General features: G+C 35.5%; 1 pseudogene; it reads right to left on the minus strand.

Annotated features, from left to right (window-relative positions):
- Positions 1-5,545: 5,545 nt before the first annotated feature.
- LOC125407553 (olfactory receptor 2L13-like) lies at positions 5,546-6,483 on the minus strand (annotated as a pseudogene).
- Positions 6,484-11,930: the final 5,447 nt, after the last annotated feature.

The following is an 11,930-nucleotide window of genomic DNA, read 5'->3' on the forward strand; positions in this document are numbered from 1 at the left end:
CATAAAATTAAAGTGTCTCTGAAACTAAAGGAGCCCAGGACCATTTCTGTCGGGACTGGTTGCATTGCTTCTAGTTGCAACTCCACAACAATGACATCTGCTGGACAATAAAAATTGCAGTTTACTGAATCACATAACAGGTAATTAATAAATCAATATGGCAGACTACGTTAATATTGCAACTTTAAGTAACTCTTTTGCTAATACTATGGATTGTATTATGCGAGGCTTATATGGTTATGGTGATACTTCAATTTATTGGGTATTGGGATTCAGTTTTCTTTTCCATATTCTATCATTAGGAAAGAACATGACACTTTTAGGGATAATAAAATTTTTACAGACTAATAATGAACAGCTAGTTAACAGAAATAATACCATCAAAAATCAAAAGTTGCCTGGAAAAATTAATACTATTAAATGAGATAACTTTAAATTGATAGACAAAATTGAATCCATATCTAAGGGTACTAAGAAGTTATCTGAAAGAATTCATACCGTTGAATTTGACAATCAAAATTTATTGAAAAATTATGATAAGTTAACAGATAGACTGTCTCTCCAGGATGGCAATCTTCAAGCTATTCATGTAATGTCTAAGGATGAGATGTTATCTTTAAAAGAGAAATTTTAGACCTTGGAATCACATGTGCAGAATGAGGACCAGAGGCTAGGTGCCTCAATGAAATCTCTAGAGATGTATAAAGAAAGAAAGCAAATTAGTTTCAATGCTTTGGACTCACAAAGATAGAATAGATGATAGAGTATTTTTTCTGAATTTGTCAAATGCAAATGAACCAGAAATTGTTGATGAATTTATTACATGTATATATTGTATATAGCTACTGTACTTATTGTATATAGTTTACGTATAGCTTCTTTATTTTAGATAAAAAGGGAAATACATAGTGGCATATTCTTTGTTTTAATAAATGAAACTTGCATGAATGTTAGTGAAAAACAACCACACTAGTCATTCATAAAGTCCAGACAGTGATTGTACAAACCTTTAATCCCAGCAGTCACCCTAGATAGTCATAGAGGCTGGGTGGTGGGGATGCATGTCTTTAACCACAGCACTAGAGAAGAATATAAAATAGGAGGAACCAGATTTCAGTCTCATTCAGAGGATTCCTGGAGGCAGGACCACCATTTTGGTTTGAGGGAGAGATGAAAGCCTGTGACTGGATGCTTTGCTTTTCTGATCTTCAGGTTGAACCCCAATATATGTCTCTGGGTTTTTATTACTTGTGCTACAATGAATAGTGAGACATGCACTTATGTTTGGGTTTAGCAATTGATATTTTACATATTGTTGTCAGGGATTATGCTGGTTTGATAAATTATTTATGGTGGCTTTTTTTTTTACTTCATTAGAATATAGTAGATACCTAACTTTCCAATGCTGGGCATGAATTTCATCTATTCAGCTGTTCTAAAATACAATGATAGAGGTATTGTTTGCAACTATGATATAAAGTCACTACTGCACACTTAGATTTTTCATGCCATGCTTATCATTGATATGATCCACCAGTGTCACAACTAGGTAGGCCTATTGACTATCTCCCTCCATTGGAAGCTTGCTTGGGACCTACTAATACTAGTCCTCAAGGAAAAAACAACCAAGACAGTTACAACTCAGGGTCTCTGAGCCCTCTTTTGGGAGTACACGGTTTCTTTAATAATATGGACTTCCCTCCCACCTCTGAGGTACAACCAAGGACAATAGAAGTAAGCGAAATATTTTAGGAGTCTCTTGTTCACTGTTGGTAGGAGTATAGATTTTTTTTAAAAAACATCTTTATGCTCTGAATTCCCTCAGTATCTGTTGCCATATTTTCATTTATCTACTAATTTTACTAATTCGAATCCTCTCTCTTCTCCTCTGTTTAACTTTCTGTTAATCTTATTGATGGCTTTAAAGAACAGATTATTTGTTTAATTAATTTTTAATAAGTTGTCTTTCTATTACATGAAATCCAATCTTATATGTATTAACTCTCCCCACCTACTCCTCTTGTTTCTCAAATCTTCACATACAATATTTTTAGAAATAGGAGACTGACCCTGTTGCTTGTAATAGACATTTAGTGCTACAAACATTCCTCTTTGTACCTCATTCTTTGCATCCCACAGATTTTTATTCAACTAATTTCATTAAGTTTCAAATTTTATTCTTGATTTCTCTCTCCATCCAATTTCCATTCAGTAGTTTGTTGTTCAGTTTGCACGAGATTATGTACTTTCTTCCATTTCTAGTTTTAGTATCTAGACTTATTCTTTCATTATAAGACAGTACATAGAATGTCATTGCAGTGACCATAAAATTGTTGTGCTCTGACACATTCTTAGTTTTCTAGAAAGTTTCATAACTTCTGAGAAGGCAGTTTATTTTTCAGTATTTGGGTGTTCTGTTTTGTAAATTCTTTTAGATGTATCTGATTTAGCATGTTATTCAACTCCAGTGTTTCTCCATACATTTTTGTTTAGAGAACCTGTCTACTGATGAGAGTGAAACGTTGAAATTACCCTCTATTACTGTGTAGGGGCCAATCTGTGATTTTAGCTTTAATATTGTTTCTTTTATGAAATATTTTATACCTGTTTTTCATGAATATATGAGTAGGATTATAATAGTCTCTAGATGTGTTTTTCTTTAATAAGTATAAAAGTCCTTCTTTATATCTTCTTATTAATTTTGACTTAAAGTTTATTTTGTCAGATATTAGATTAGCTGTGCCTACTTATGACATTGTTCCATGATAGTTTGAATGAGAATAACCCCCATCGGCTTGTATATTTGAACACAGTCCTCCCCTGATAGAACTGTTTGGAGGAGACCTAGGGGTATGGCATTATTAAAAGTGGAGTATTATAGAGATTTGGGCTTTGCAATTTTAAGAGCCTACACCAATTCCAGTATTTCTCTGCCTCCAACTTATGGATTAGATGTAAGTTTTTGGCTACTGCTTCAGAAACAGAGCTGTTTGCCTGCTGCCTGCTTCCCTTCATTATAATCATGCATTCACTCTCTGAAATTTAAAACAAAACTTCAGTTATATGAGGTTTTTCGCTTTAGTCATGATTTCTCTTTTTGACAATGGAGAAATAATTAAGACAAATTGGAGAACGTTTCCCATCCTTTTATCCTGAGGTTGAGTCTATCATTATTTATGAGGTGTGTTTCATGGAGGTAGCAAAAGAATGTGGTTGATTTTTGATTCGAACATTTTTGTATATGTCTTTTTAGTGGTGAATTGAGACTATTAATATGAGAATTATTAATGAATAATTAATTATTAATTCCTGTAATTTTGTCATGGCATTATTTTCTTATAAATATCATAGTTAATTATTCTAGAATTATTTATTTTTATGACCTCTAAAGTATGTTTAATATTCCTTTCAGAATAAAGTTCTCTTTACATTGTCATCTGCAAAGCTGGCTTGGTGAACAAAGATTGTATAAATCTAACTTTAGTTGTGAAAAATTTTTATTCTCCTTCAATTTTGAAATAAGACCTAATGCACTCAATCTGAGAGAGGAGAAAATAATGGGTATCTAAATTATTCTATTATTAATAAAAATTTGGGAGTAAGATATAGAGTTAAAATCTGAGTTATCAGAGAAGCAATGGAGAAGTGACTGACCGGTGAACTCCTCTCTGTTTCCTTCCTGCAAGAGGCTGTATATCTTTTTAAGCACCTACATACAACTACTCATGTCTCTTTATATGTCCTCCTCAGTCTTCCAAATACTCTATGACTAGTAGCTAACTCCATCCTCTGATTCTAGGTAAACTTTATTCATACAACAACACAGTAGTGTGAACAATTCTCCTGCAAAATTTCCAAACTTTTGTCTAAATACAAAGAAAAGATTTTAACTGTAACATGATAAAACTATATACAATAAGATCAATTATCAAGAAAGATGTGCATTAACAATGTATATTCCATGAGTATTTGGCAAATTCAGAAAAATATTCCATTATCTATACTATCTTAGTAAGTTCAAAGCTTTGTATCTGATTTACTTTCTATCATAAATATAGAAAGCTCTAACTGTAGCCCTCTAATTTTCAAGTCCATGTGAGATCTGAGAAGCATAAACTTTGCCTGATTAACCAGGAAACAGAGTAAGCAACTTCTAAAACTACAGCAATGACAGAAGTATCTGCCTGCCTGGGCATTCATCCCAAGATTTCTCTGTGATGTTGGGACATTCATCTTCAGATTACAGGACAGAAATATCTGACAGATCTTTTGTAAAGTAGGAATATTTAGAGAACTGTCATATCTTGTCTTGGCAAAGTTCAGCAGTCACCTTCTCTTTGTCCTGATTGTCAGTTTTGACAGCATACTATCAGCAGTCAAAGCAAGAGAGATTTTTGCCCAGTGGTAAATTTTGACACAATGAAAGTAAATTCCATATGGAGGTTCTTTAATGCCTGTTATCTTTTACGAATTAAATTGGCACTGCCAGGAATAGACATGTTTCGTTGTTATAAAAAGCTTTCTGTTATTGAAAAATTAAACTGGCATATTCTGTAGGTCTCTGGAGTGTTTGAAGACTATCTACCTACTTAATATGTCTCTCTTTTATTTCCATGAAAACACACATAATATGATTATAAGTTTGACTGTCATAGATGACTAACTGTTAACATGTCTTTCATTATTATCCTTAATAGCTTTCAAGGACTAAAACTTTACATTTTTAAATGATCTGCATAGGAACAATACCTTAATTTAAAAAAACATAATAAGAATAATGACCTTAACTCTACATCAATATGCAAAAATATCTCAAACAAGAGTGGGAATATATATATATATATATATATATATATACAGTATAGCAAAACTAATTTTAAATTTGCATCAGTATGAAAAAATCCATACCAATGTAAAATATTTGGGACTAGTAGTTGTTTTCTTAGTTTAAAAGTAGATTCAACAATCTACTGTTTCATCTAATCATTTCTATAATTCCTCCTTTTTTCTAAGTTCAATTCTAAAATCTTATCTTTTTTGCTTAGTTTCCTCCCTGTTCATGATCAACAACAACCTGTAACCAACCCCCATAAATGTTAATATACATCTATAATTCACCAAACATCCAGAAATAAACCATCTTTTAGGACTTTGGGCATTGATTTCTTAAAATTACTGTTTTCTGAAGGCAATGGCCCATACAACAGGAATAGATTCTGATCATACTGAGAGGAGTCCATCAGGTAGTCCAAGTTTCACCACTTACATCATTACTTGTACAGTTATAAGGTAAAGTGTGTCATATTATATTAGGACAGAAATTCATTGTCTAATTTTGTTACTGATATATTTGACTATAATGTATTATGATATGAACATGTTAATAATTGTACTAGTGTGCAATAATGAGCATACTATTTAATCTTAACCAGTAATGAATCACCAGAAGGATATGACAGGTGTGTGGCACACATTATATTTTCAATACATGGCTCTAGGCTGACATTTCTCCAGGGAAATAGAAATATGAATAGAGAACAAAAGATCAATGTTTAGTGGAATAGAATGTCCCAAAGACTCTTGTCATAGCCCCCAGGACTTCCTTATTCCTCAGGCTGTAGATGATGGGGTTCAGCATTGGGGTGAGGATAGTGTAGAAGATGCCAGAATCTTATCTTCTGTGGGAGAACGGAGACTCCTAGGTCGAAGATAAGTGTAGACAAAGGGTGCATAGTAAAATGTCACCACAGTTAAGTGAGTTGAACACGTGGTGAAGGCCTTTTTCCTTCCCTCTTTTGAGTGCATATGGAAGACAGCAAAAAGGACTCTTCCATAGGAACTTGTGATGCCAAGGAAAGGAAGTAGAAGATACAGGATTGTGCTTACAAACACCATGTACTCATAAACCCAAGTATCCATACAGGCCAGGGGAATCATGGCTGGGATATCACAGAAGAAATGGTTAATGGACCTAGAATGGCAGTAAGGAATATGAAGAACATAAATTGTATGTGATAAGGCGTTAATGGAGCCCAGTGTCCAAGATCCTATGATCATCTTCAGACACATCATTTTGCTCATGCGAATGGGATAATGTAGAGGGTGGCAGATGGCCACAAAACGGTCATAGGCCATGGAAGCCAGGAGCAAACCCTCAGAACCTGCCATGGTGAGAAAGAAAAAGGATTGCACTCCACAGCCCAGAAAAGTAATGTTTTTCTGACCAGAGAGGAAGTTGAACACCATCTTGGGAACAGTGGTAGAAATATGCATCAGGTCCATGAGAGAGAGCTGGCTGAGGAGAAAGTACATTGGAGTATGGAGTCTGGGATCCACACGAATGAGGTGGATCATTACTGAGTTCCCAAGAAAGGCCACAGAGAATATGGAGATGATAAGCAACAAAAGCAGAAAGCCTGTTTGGTTTTGTGGAAACAATCCTAATAAAGTGAAATCACTCGAGCTCTGATTCCATTTCTCCATGGAAATATATTGCTGTCTTGAAATGTATTCTCTTTCTCGAAAAAGTGACCTGAAAGTCAATACACTTATCATATAAAGTAAAAAAGAATTGAGGACCTGCCTTGTAATGAATGCTTGTACTCAATTGTTCTTTCCCCAGAACCATTTTCCTGTTGAACTTTACTTAAAATCTGAGCTGAATATTTCTTCCTTCTTGTCTCTGACCAAGTTCTCAATTCAAAGATATCTGTATGATTATTTCAAAATCAAAGGTGGCAACATTGGTAAGATGGCTCTCATATTTCCTCATAGATTATTCAAAGTCATAGACCTTGAATTTCCTCATAGACCATTCAAGGTCATTATCACTAAAGATCATCAGTCCTCCTCACAAAACTAAGAAAGCCCCTGTCTTCTTCATCACTTGTTTCCTGAACTTCTTCCTCTAAATGTGCTTACTGTAGATATGTACCATGGATCTTCTCCTTGATGCTCTGCCTCTCACATTCTCCAATAAATCTTTGTCTTTCCTGAAAGTGACCTCCACTCACAATTCACTACTCTAGACCTAAAAGGGTTTGTGTATGCTCAGATCCTCACTAATCATACGATTATATTTTTGTATACTCACTTGCATAAGGGATGCCTTGTATTTTTCTCAGATTTGCAGATATTAATTGAAAAAACACACACAATGTAGTTATTTATACAACGAAATGCAATAAATGACACAGATTGCTTAATATGCAGATTTGATATTTCACAATTGTAAATTGCATACACATATGACACAATAGTAAAATTTAGCTTATATGCACTGTTTTCTCCTCTTGTTATGCAGCTAAGGGTTTTGTACTCCACTGTCATGTGTGAGAATCCCTTATATACATGTTCACGATGGGAAGAAATTGTGTAGGCATGTGTTGTTTATTCTGCTCATCCATATTTTTTAATAGTTATGTTTTCATTGGTTTATTTCCTTTTATTTGTTGGGGTAGGTGTATGTTTACAAACTCAATGATTCCTTATCTATTTTTTTTTAAGAAAACATAATAAACAAGGAAAAGAGACAGTTAGCCTGAGACTTAGCTTCAGCCACAAGGTATAGGCACCATGTAGGCAGGTCTTTGTGAAGTCCCCTACTCAAAGTGATGAAAAAGGAACAGCTTAGGAGGAAAATTAAAGAGGACAAATACAGTGAGATAAGCGATTGTGCTTGGCATCTGTGAAGGCAATTATGTGTGAAAAAGAGTACTTGAAATCTGATCTGGATAAGTTGATAAAACAAAGAGAGTAATGTGTTCTCATGTACATTTCTAGACCTCAGACTGGATGCTCATGCACAGAAAGGAGCTGCTCTGGGGACCAGGCAGAGAAGAATAGAGAGGGAATAAGAATATCTGGTAACTTTTCTGGACTTGAAAACAGAACCGCACATCTAAGAAAATCACTGATACCTGGTGACATGAGGACAGGGGGATGACTACCTGACATAGGCTCCTGTTATCAGTTACTTAAAGCAGATGTTCATCCTGCGTGTCTGTTGAAATAAAGAAAACATTATCCTTAGAGAAGATAGCTTATCAACGACATATCTCAAAGCTGACAACATCCTTTTTTTAAATCCAGTCTTCTGCATCATGCTTTGTGTATAATGAAAAACACATTATGAGCACTATCATTTAGTTCCTTGAACACTGGTTTAGTAATAGAAGAAGGGCTATTGCAGTAATCCTTTCAAGGGTGTTCTACTAACCATATTTGTACACAGTTGGCAGTAAACTTACATTTCTTGTTTGATTTCTAGCATTAGAGTACTACCTAGTGGTAAAAAAACAATGACATCTTAAATTTTGGGTGCAAATGTATGGAAATAGAAAACACTGTCCTGAGTGAGGTAACCCAGACACAAAAAAGATGAATATAGTGTGTACTCACTCATAAGTGGATTCTAGCCATAATTAAAGGACATTGAGCCTATAATTTGTCATCCTAGAGAAGCTAAATAAGAAGGTGAACCCAAAGAAAAGCATGCAGTTATCCTCCTGGATATTGGAAGTAGACAAGATTGCCAGGCAATTGGGGGTGGGGTGGGAGTAAGGGGAGAGGGGGAGAGAGAAGTGAGAAGAGGGGATGGAAAGAACTTGGGGGAATGGGATGGTTGTGATGGAGGAAGGGTGGATATGGGAGCAGGGAAGTCTATATCTTAATTAAGGGAACTATTTTAGGGTTGGCAAGAGACTTGACTCTAGAGGAGGTTCCCAGGTGTCCAAGGAGATGTCCCCAGCTTATTCCATGGGCAGCTGAGGAGAGGATGCTTCAACTGGCCCTATCCTATAGCCACACTGATGAATATCTTGCATATCACCATAGAACCTTCATCTGGCGATGAATGGAGTTAGAGGCAGAGACCCACATTGGAGCACTGGACTGAGCTCCCAAGGTTCAAATGAGGAGCAGGAGGGAGAACATGAGCAAGGAAGTCAGGACGCGAGGTGGCACCCTCTGAGATGGCAGGGCTGATCGAATGAGAGCTCACCAAGGCCAGCTGGACTGGGTCTGATGGAGCATGTGATCAAACCGGACTCTCTGAATGTGGCTGACAATGAAGGCTGACTGAGAAGCCATGGACAATGGCACTGGGTTTTTATTCTACTGCATGTACTGGCTTTGTGGGAGCCTAGTCTGCTTGGATGTTCACCTTCCTAGACCTGGATGGAGGTGGGAGGACCTTGGACATCCTATAGGACAGGGAACCCTGACTGCTCTTTGGACTGGAGTGGGGGGAGTGGGAGGAGGAAAAGGGAAATGGGAGGAAGTGGAAATTTTTAATAAAAAAAGAAATAAATAGTAAAAATGTAGAAAAAAATAAATAAAATTTTGACCAGAAAAAAAAAAGGAAAAGAATGTCCAGGTTTGGGCTCTCACATCACTTTTTGGTGATTTATAAATATGTTTTGAGGACAGTTACTGCAGTAACTTTTGTTCCCAATGTTTAGAAACTGTCATCATGGCATTTAATCTTTGGGAACAGCAATTCTTTGAGTGCCGATATCTGGGATTTTAAGGTTTAAGACATTGATCTAAATTGAGCTAAATATTTTTACATAGATGATCAGATAATTTCAGTGTTGGGTATGGGCGTGCATGCACAAGAATGTGAGTGTGTATGGCTTTTCCAGAAAGATTGTCTTTGTGTATCCCCAATTTTCCTGGAACTTGCTCAGTAGACTAGCTTAGTCTCAAAATCAGAGTTACCTGCTTATGACACCAAAGTGCTGAAATTAAAGGCATTTACTACCACCATCCTGCTGAATATGGCCTTTTTTTAACAAAGAGTCACAGAAAGAATAATATTATTGATTACAGTTTAACATTAAGTCTTCCAATGATTGCAAGGTAGATGTAAAATTAGTGTCCCTCTTTAGCAATGCAAAAGATGCAAAAATCATAGAGATATTTAAAGCCCTGTTGTAAGCATTTTATTGTATAGGAAGTGCTGCAATGCAGAATGTTAGAATAATTTTGTCAAAGTCAAAGATATGTAAACATAATAGTGATACATGGCTAGCAAAAAAAAAAAAGTCTACAGAACACAAGACCAGTCAGGTCATGGAACAGCGGAGTCTCTGTTTACTGTTTAAAACACCATATGACTCTGGAGAATAAGAACCTCAACCAGCTGTCTACATTCATCATATATTAGATTTTCCAGAAGTTTCTGTATCATTTTTCATTCTACATCTTTGCGTTTGAGAAACCTCAACACCATAAAAATACAGCCTCTTGTTCAAACCTTCAAAAACAACCCCTTGCAGAATTCAAACATGTTTGCATTTTTGCTCTTGCATAAGTTCACTATTGAATTTCTAATTTTTTTTTGAAAATCCTAGGGAGGGCTTCCTCAGTATAACAAATCCATACCCACAGAAACTCCCTTGGTTATCCTAACACAGATCAACTCTGCTAATAATGTCTTCTGGACTCAGTTTTTCTATGGACCTTATACTTGTGTTTGTCAAAAAAATGTACCTTTACAACAGAGCCACTCCTTGCAGTCTCTGGGTCTTGAGAAGTCTTCAGCTGCCCTCTTTGTTCATGTCACTTGTGAGGTATTCGACAAGATAGTCTTCCTGTGCATCAGCCTCAATTGAACAGGAGTCCCTTCTTCCACCAAAATGTTAGAAAGAAATTTCCTACTATCTCCTACTCTTTTTTCTTATTCATGATGAAGCCAAGATAACATCATCAAACCTCCTGAAATATTTACATGTTCATTTCTCATATAAAAATCATTCCTTACTAATTATTTTTAAATAAAATGTGGAATTAATTCCCATAGACTATTATGCTGAAAGACAGAATGACAAATGTCTTTATATGCACAACTTTGGATTATCAAGTGTGTGATGTTACTCCTTTTCTTCTAATTGATCCCTATTGTCTAAATCTACAGGGACAAAGTCTTGGCCATTTCACTTCACTTGACTGCTCTGAGGTAGCTCTGTTCTGAACTTAAAGAATAAATACATGGCAATCACCACATCTGCAATAACAAATGTCTGATAATAGACTAAGCAGGGTGAGTGCATTATATCAGAATGTGACTTGAGAGATTAAAGGATATGTGGATATACATAATAGCCCTTCATTACCTAGTGTTGGTCTCCACCAGGGTCCAAATTGATATCCTGAAGCATTGATCTAGAAAGAAGTTGTATTTTAGTCAAAAGTTGATACAAAGGTTTTGATGTAAAGTTGACCTTTAGACACAGGCTCAACCAAGCTGATAGCACCACCACTGGTTAGAAACACAGGTAGACTGAATTTCAAAATGAAAAACTCTGACATAATTTTTGGGTTTTCTACAACTCTGAGAACGTTTCAGGAACTATCTGGGAGGATGTATGCTACTTACATCTGAAGTGACTATGTAGAATCAGAAATTAGGAACCTTATAGACTTACTTTCCTCCACAATCCACAGTAATTAGGTTAATGAACATTTGGGGTGTATCAAATATTTATGTGTACCCTGGGTCTCATTATAGAAATAGATGAGAATTTATTGAAATGGCATTGTTCTCAACAAATATCAGTGATGGGCATGATAAAATACAAATTTTATAAAGTTAAATCCCTTTAAAATTATTGGTGGGAAAGTTATAAATACAAATGAATGTTTATTATTATGCTTTATGGATAACTTCTATACATATTCATTGCATTGTCTAGAAAACCACATATGCCAATCCTATTTCCAGTTTCATACTGTGCATGATGGGTCCATATGTAATAATGATATATGACTAGAAAAAAAGGCTAAAACGTGATGACAGACCTTACTTCATGTTTATCCTCTAAGGCAGTTTTTTTTTTATATGTCATAGTATTTTTATAGTCTCTGGTGACTTTTCTGTAAATCCTTGTAATTCCTATCTTATTCATATCCATGCAATTCCTTATTCC

The sequence above is a fragment of the Myodes glareolus genome, chromosome 2 (genome assembly GCF_982192425.1).
Source record: "Myodes glareolus chromosome 2, mMyoGla1.1, whole genome shotgun sequence".
Classification (NCBI taxonomy): domain Eukaryota; kingdom Metazoa; phylum Chordata; class Mammalia; order Rodentia; family Cricetidae; genus Myodes; species Myodes glareolus.